The sequence below is a fragment of the Herpailurus yagouaroundi genome, unplaced genomic scaffold (assembly GCF_014898765.1).
Source record: "Herpailurus yagouaroundi ecotype Mexico unplaced genomic scaffold, PumYag 160, whole genome shotgun sequence".
Taxonomy (NCBI): domain Eukaryota; kingdom Metazoa; phylum Chordata; class Mammalia; order Carnivora; family Felidae; genus Herpailurus; species Herpailurus yagouaroundi.
In genome coordinates this window covers 36,465,560-36,473,467 of record NW_024412401.1, presented here as the reverse complement: position 1 = coordinate 36,473,467, position 7,908 = coordinate 36,465,560, and the positions used below count along the sequence as shown (strand labels likewise).

At 39.1% G+C, this 7,908-nt stretch overlaps 1 protein-coding gene across 3 annotated transcripts in view; it reads right to left on the bottom strand.

Annotated features, from left to right (window-relative positions):
* Window positions 1-7,908, bottom strand: part of KIAA1958 (KIAA1958 ortholog) — a 170,675-nt gene that overhangs the window by 10,032 nt on the left and 152,735 nt on the right. The gene's annotated exons all lie outside the window — the stretch shown is intronic.

The window sequence follows — 7,908 nt, the reverse complement described above, 5'->3', positions numbered from 1 at the left end:
GCATGAGACAGTGAAAGAACTTCAAGCAGAAGATCTTGGTTCCACACTTGTAAGCTAAGTGTTTCAAGCAGCAAAATGGGACATAATACTCAAGACCTACTCAAAGAATTACTGTAATGCTTAAATAAAGTAGGGGATGAGGGAGCCTGGGTGGCTCAGTCGGTTGAGCGTCTGACTTCGGCTCAGGTCATGATCTCGCGGTCCATGAGTTCAAGCCCCATGTCGGGCTCTGTGCTGACAGCTCAGAGCCTGAAGCCTGCTTCGGATTCTGTGTCTCCCTCTCTCTCTGCCCCTCCCCCACTCATGCTCGCTCTCTCTCTCTTTCTCTCTCTCTCTCTGTCAAAAATAAGTAAACATTAAAAAATTAAAAAAAAGTAGGGGATGTGAAGTGGTTTGTAAACGCTGAAGAACACATATACACGTATATCTATATAAGTATTCATATGTATACTAGTTACTGTTATTGGCCTTTGTAACTTTCACTATTCAGTTCCTCTCTGGAAGCCCCTTTTTCTCCAGAAGCCCCTTTCTCTCTTTTCTAGCAAATCATTTCCTTCTCTCTCCTTTGGGAAAATTCAACCATTCTTTCTGAAGAATTTGTGAACTAAATTTATAGACTGAATCATCCAGCATTAATTTCCTCAAAATCTGCACATACGATTGGGTCCTGCTGGCACTAAACACTGGGCCTTTAGGGAAAGGCGATGGGCATGTCTGGGTTGCAGAGCAAGTTAATGACCTTGATTCTTCACTTGAACATATCTGAATAGGTCCAGAAATATCACTGGCTTAATGACCCATAGGGTTGAAATATCAATACTTTTTCAAAAAATATGAAAAGCTTAATGACTGCACTGACAATTAGAGAGAGCTTCTCAGTTGGATGTGGTAGGAGAAGAAGGAAGCCTGGCCAGTAAGACAGCTTTATTTTCAAGAAGGAGCTAGACAGAGAAAACCAGACTTTGCTCATAGTCATTTCAGGCCGACTACACATTCTAGGACAAAAGAAAGTCTCAACAGAAAACTTTTTAAAAGTAGAAACTGTACAGGTAACACTCATTCTTCTAATAGCTCTTGGGTCAAAGAGAAAATAAAAAGTGAGTTAGAGATTAAAAATGAACCAAACTGAAAACATTCCATATCAAAATGCATGAGATTTGCTAAATACACTCTCATAACATCATACTCTTGAATGACTTTGTTAGAAAATTGTCCTGAAAATAAGCAAACTGATTATTTAGCTGAAAAAGCTAGAGAAAGTAAACCAAATGAAAAAATAATAGAGCGAATCATGGGGTACCTGGGTGGCTTAGTCGGTTAAGTATCCGACTCTTGATCTCAGCTCCAGTCTTTTTTTATTTATTTTTTATTTTTTTATTTTTTTTTTTCAACGTTTATTTATTTTTGGGACAGAAAGAGACAGAGCATGAACGGGGGAGGGGCAGAGAGAGAGGGAGACACAGAATCTGAAACAGGCTCCAGGCTCTGAGCCATCAGCCCAGAGCCCGACGCGGGGCTCGAACTCACAGACCGTGAGATCGTGACCTGAGCTGAAGTCGGACGCTTAACTGACTGCGCCACCCAGGCGCCCCAACAGCTCCAGTCTTAATCTCAGGGTTATGAGTTCAAGCCCTGCACTGGGCTCACACTGGACATGAAACCTACTTTAAAAAAAATAGAGGGGTGCCTGGGTGGCTCAGTCAGTTAAGCCTCTGACTCTTGATTTTGGCTCCAGTCATAATCTCATGGTTCATGGGACTGAACCCCATGTTGGGCTCTGAGCTGATGGTGTGAAACCTGCTTGGGATTCCCTCTCTTTCCCTCTCTCTCTGCCCCTTCCCTGCTTGCTCTCTCTCTCTCTCTCTCTCTCTCTCTCAAAAATAAACTTAAAAAAACAATAGCGTGAATCAATAAAAAATAAAACATAAATTAATGAACTAGAAAAGATATAAATTGGGATAGATTAAAAAGTGAAAATATGTAGGGGTGCCTAGCTGGCTCAGTTGGAAGAGCATTCAACTCTTGATCTCCAGGTTGTGAGTTTGACCTCCATGTTGGGTGTAGAGACTACTTAAATAAATTTTTTAAAAAGCTTAAAAAAATGAAAATATGGGGTAACTGGGTGGCTCAGTCGGTCAAGCCACTGAGCTCAGGTCATGATCTCATGGTTCATGGGTTCAAGCCCACAAAGGGCTATCTGCTGTCAGCATCAAGCAGACTTTGGATCCTCTGTTCCCCTCTTTCTCTGCCCCTCCCCCACTTGCATGCTCACTCTCTCTCTCCCTCTCAAAAATAAACATATTTTAAAAATTGAAAATATGTAATCTTTGGAGAGACCTATTTTGACAAACTTCTAGTGGTTGTGACAGCAAGAAAGAGAAAGAAGAAGAAAGGAAATATACATTTAAATAACATTAGGAATGAGAAAGACAGTAAACTATAGAAAATTAATCAATAATATGAAAGAACATTATATACTTTGTACATATTAACCTGAAAATCTAGGTAACCTGAATAATTTTCTAGCAAAATGCAAATTACCAAAGTTAGTTCAATAAGAGGTAAAAGATCTGAAGAGCCCCCAAAATATGGTGAATGATGGTCAGGGATGTACATCACTCCTAAGGAGTTGGCTTTATGGAGTCTATTCAGCTTTTGCATTTAAACAGTTTTGGAGCATAGGAAAAAGAAAGTTTCTTCATTTTTTTCTACTCAAAATCTAGCAGATATATAATAAAAAGTGTATGAATATAAAGGTAAACAGACAATGTTTGTTTTGCACAGTGCCAGGTTAAAGTAAGGCATGTTTAAAGTGTGCATGTTAGAACCGTGCAAAGCGAGAACAAGGCTCCAACACACGGCTCTGATATGCACGAGCAGCAATTAACATGGTACCATGGAAAACAAGGGCTGCCTCTATTATCAAATCAGATTCAGAACTGCAGGAAAGCAATACTGCATCGAGACAAGTAGGGATTGTTGCAGAGTGTAAACATGATTCGGTCTTAATAAACATGTTAATATCATTGACTTACTCATAGAGAAAGTAACATGGACTTGCTGAGTACTGAAAAATGACTTCAAAGTATGATATCCATTTGAAAGTTTCTTTTTTTTTAAATTTATTTTTGAGAGAGAGAGAGACAGAGCGTGAGCGGGGGAGGGCCAGAGAGAGGGAGACACAGAATCCGAAGCAGGCTCCAGGCTCTGAGCTGTCAGCACAGAGCCCCACGCGGGGCTCAAACCACAAACCATGAGAACATGACCTGAGCTGAAGTCGGACGCCCAACCGACTGAGCCACCCAGGTGCCCCTCCATTTGAAAATTTTAAGAATTCAAATTAAGTTTAGATTGGAAGAAAAAAAATCCAATCCTCTTACTATGATGAAGAGTATTTTACAGACCAGAACTATAAATATTATACCTACGATGGAAATGTTAGAAATTTTTTTTTATAATGTCAGGAATAGGATGAGCTTGCTGAATATAATTACTGTTACATAACACACTGTTCTGGAGGTCCTAGCCAACCAGGCAAGACAAGAAAAAAAATGACACACACACACACACACACACACACACACACACACATATGTATGTATATGTGTATACTAAAGGAAGACGATAAAAATATAATTGTTTTCTGATAATCTGATTGTTGGTCTAGGAAATTTCCAAGAGATTCAGCTGAAAAGCCATCAGTGGGATAGTTATATGCAAAACATAAAAATGCAACAGCTTTCTTACATACCAGTAAAAACCAGTTAAAACCACTATGACTCCCAAACTTAACTGGTTTCAGATTTTTATGTTGTCACTTGCAACTCCCTACTTGCAGGTGTTAACCTCTCTTTGTATTAGTTGGGATTCCTTTGGTTGCAAGAGATAAGCCAAATTTGAACAAGCCTTGGCAGGGATGTCAGCATTAGTGGTCTCCAAGACCATCAGGCCTCTTCTCCCATCTCCGCTTCTCTGTGTAGAGTGGCTTTCTTTATATAGCTTACAACATAACCCCCCAGCACTCCCTAAGGTTTGCATCTTACAGCTTCAGGTACTGGCAATGTTCCAACTCTTATTTTCAACAGAAAAAATCTAAAGAAAGGATTCTGGTTGGCCCACTCCTGATCCAAACATCCAACCAAAAGGTAGGCTGTTGTACTAACATGATGGCTTCTTCAGTAACAACTGGGACTAGAGGAATGGCTCCTTAATAAGGGATGTTGAGAAAAAAGTCTTTTGCCTGTAGTACTTAAAAACAACACAAGACACGACAAGAAACCAACCAACCTCTGATAGCTTCCTGTTGCCCTTAGACTAAATTTCAAACTGTTCACCTTGTAAGCAAGTCTTTACATAATTTGCTTTCACCCTCTGGTACATTGTTTGCAAAGACAGCCACAACTGCTCCCCTCCCTGTTCCCACCCCTCTCTGCAATGCTGCTCCTCCCATCAAGGGGTGGAACCTATTTTTCCCATCCTTGGAATCTGGGCTGGCCATGACCTGTCTTGACTAAAGAACATGGCAAAAGTTAACTGTGTGTGAATTCCAAACTTAGGCCTCAAGAGATGCTGCTTTCATCTGCTTTGGTCTTATAGGTTCCAACAGGTTGTGCTTTCATCAGCTTAGTACATAATGTTACCAAGTGAGGAAGCCCAGTGAGACCATGTAACATGTGAAGCAGAGACAAGATGTCTCCCATCTAAAGCCTGCACCCACATGTTAGATACTCCAAGTGACCAGTAGAAGAACTACCCAGCTAAGAACAACCCATAGAATCATGAGCAAATAAAATGTATGTTGCTTTAAGCCACTAAGCTTTTGAGTGGTTTGTTATGCAGCTATCATTAACTGGTACACACACTATTTCTCTAGCCTAATCTGCTGTTCTCTCTGTATATTATTTTCCAGCCTCACTGAACTCTGTGCCATTCACAGGAACCATTCAGGTACTCTTTCGCCTCTAAGTCTTTGCACTCTACTTCCTATGTCCAGAATGCCTTTTTCTTCTAACCTTCTCTATTTGGAAAATCTCTCTTATTTCAGATCTAGCTCAAATTCTGCTGTCTACATAAAGGCTTTTCCAGCTTCCCTAAGCAAAGTTACTCTCTCACCTAGGATCCCACAACACTTAATTTAATTTTTTATTATGGCCTTCTCCATATTGCAGAGCTTCTTATCTATTTTTATGTCTGCTTCTCAAAATGGACTGAGAGCTCCCTGAAGGCAAGAATGACATCTAATACATGACCAGGTCTTCAACACACAGCAGAACGCCTGCAATACATCAGTGATCCACAATGAACTGATAAACACAGTTAAGTCAATGAATTTACCTCACAGTCAGGACAGCCAAACTGACTTAAGATGCAGAATGTTTTTCTTGATTTACATAGAATACCACAGATTACAAAGTAAAACCACAGCAAAAGCAATTCCTGGAGAAATGTCGAGTCATACAACTTATATTGTATGTACATAAGAAACCATTCATTCTGGCCCATGTTGGCTGCCTCCTTAGTTTTCTCAGACTGAATTTTGGTTGGTGGTTATTTGTCCAGGTTACCAAGGTCTTTAAATTTGTTATAAAGACATCACATGAAACTATTTTTCTTCATTAATGACTCTGTATAGAATCACCATGTCAAAATTCACCATGGATTATAAACTTGGTTTCTTTGATGTCAAAATGACCAAAGAGAAGTAAGAAAGAGCATGGTCATGGAGTTGATGACTCCAGAAAGAACAGAGTAAGAAAAGGCTGACTTGCATGGCAAGTTCCAAAACTACACAGTAATCTTTGACACTTGAAAGAGTTATAAGACAAGCCAATGAAGAGTTACTTTTGGGGAATGTCTCAAATCCCTCCGTGGATAATCTTACCTAGGAGGATGAAAAAAAGTGGAGAAATGTTTATGAACTACAAGTACTCTTCTAGGAAAATAAAATGAATCCTGAAGTAACCATTGCTGACAACAAAAATTTACTTCATTCTTGCAGTTACAAAATTTTAATTTATTCAGAAAGATAAGTGTGGAACCTCAAGATGCTCTATTTTCCAATGAGTGCGTCTAGGTCATGAAATAGCAACCTTGAGGGAGATGGGTCAGGGAGGATCAGATCACACCTGTGAAAATAACTTGTATGAAAAATACTATGTGAAACTCACACAGTAGGCAACAGAGTGAGACTGGAGGGTACACCCCACTTATTTAGATGATATTTTGAAGTCTGATTTGACTCCTTGCTTTCTCCCTTGAACAAACAACTAAATTTGAGGCTTACCAGCTACCAAATCATGATCAAGAGCTGTTACCTACCTTGTCTGCTGTCAGCTATAACTATCTTTAAAGATACATCTAGATTAAAAATATCTTGGGGTACCTTGGTGGCTCAATCGACTGAGTGTCTGACTCTTGATTCCAACTCAGGTCATGATCTTGAGATTTGTGGGTTTGATCACTGTGTCGGGCTCTGTGCTGCTTGGGCTTCTTTCTGCCTGTCTCTCTGCCCCCTCTCCCATGCATGTGCGTGCACTCTCCCTCTCTTAAAATAAGCAAATTTGCTTAAAATAAGCATATATATACATATATATACACACACATTGAGACCAAGAAGGTGAGACTAAAGAATATGGATTTTGGATGCCACAATTCCTTCTTTTTATTAAATATTGGCTAATCCTTTAAGATACTGGCCTCTTTCTTAAGTTATTAAAAATGTTTATTTTGAGTGGCCCATGTGAATAGATTACAGAGGACTGAAATACATCTTCTTTCTCACCCATTATTCCTCTAGCTAACACAGGGGAAACTAAGAAATACCAGTGTAGGGGTGATAAGGCACACTCTACCAGACAGATGGGACATTTTCTTCACCTGGGTTGCAAAACTTATCTATTCCTTAGGGAGTGTGGAGAAATTAGGTTCTTTTCAGGGATTCCTGCATGGGAATGTAAAGGTTCCCAGTAAGAGACAACTGTCTCATAGTGACTTCACAAAGTTTAGAAGACAAGACCCTCGAGCCTAGAAAAGTTTAGTAGGGATGAAGAAATTGTGATGGGGTATGTGAGAACAGTGAATTTTAAAATTATTAATAAAGGTGAAGTGGTTATATTTTACTGATTTTTTATTATGGTAAAATACATACAACATTTACCATCTTAACCATATATAATTATACAAGGCAGTGGCATTAAGTACATTTGTAACATTGCACAACCACTACCACTATTCATTTCCAGAACTTCTTCATCATTCCAAACTGTACTCATTCGACAATAACTCCACACTTCCTCCTCCCCCAGCCCCGGGTAACCTCTATCATACCTTCTATCTTTATGACCTTGCTTCTTCTAGATATCTTACATAAATGGAATAATACATACTTGTCCTTTTGTTTCTGACTTTTTTCAGTTAGTATAACATTTTCTAGGTTCATTCACGCTATAAGCATCTGTCAGTACTTCACTTCTCTTTATTGCCAAATAATATTCCATCGTATGGATATGCCACATTTTATCTATTCATCTGCTCATGCCATTTGGGTTACTCCTACGTTTTGGCTATTGTGAATAAGGCTACAAAAAATACGCTTGAACTCAGATTTTTCACAGATATATATGTTTTTAATTTTCTGGGTATATGCATAGGAGTGGAATTGCTGGGTGAAAGAGTAACTCTATGTTCAAAAACTTGTGGGGAAATGCCAGATTGTTTCCAAAGCAGCTATACCATTTTATATTCCCACCAGAAGTGTAAGAGGCTTCCAATTTCTCTACATCTGCACCAACACTTGTTATTATCTTTTTACAAAATGTTATTATTATAGTCTTTCTATTGGATGTGAAATGGAATCTCATGTGGTTTTGATTTGCATTTCCTTGATGTCTAATGAAGTTGAGTGTTTTT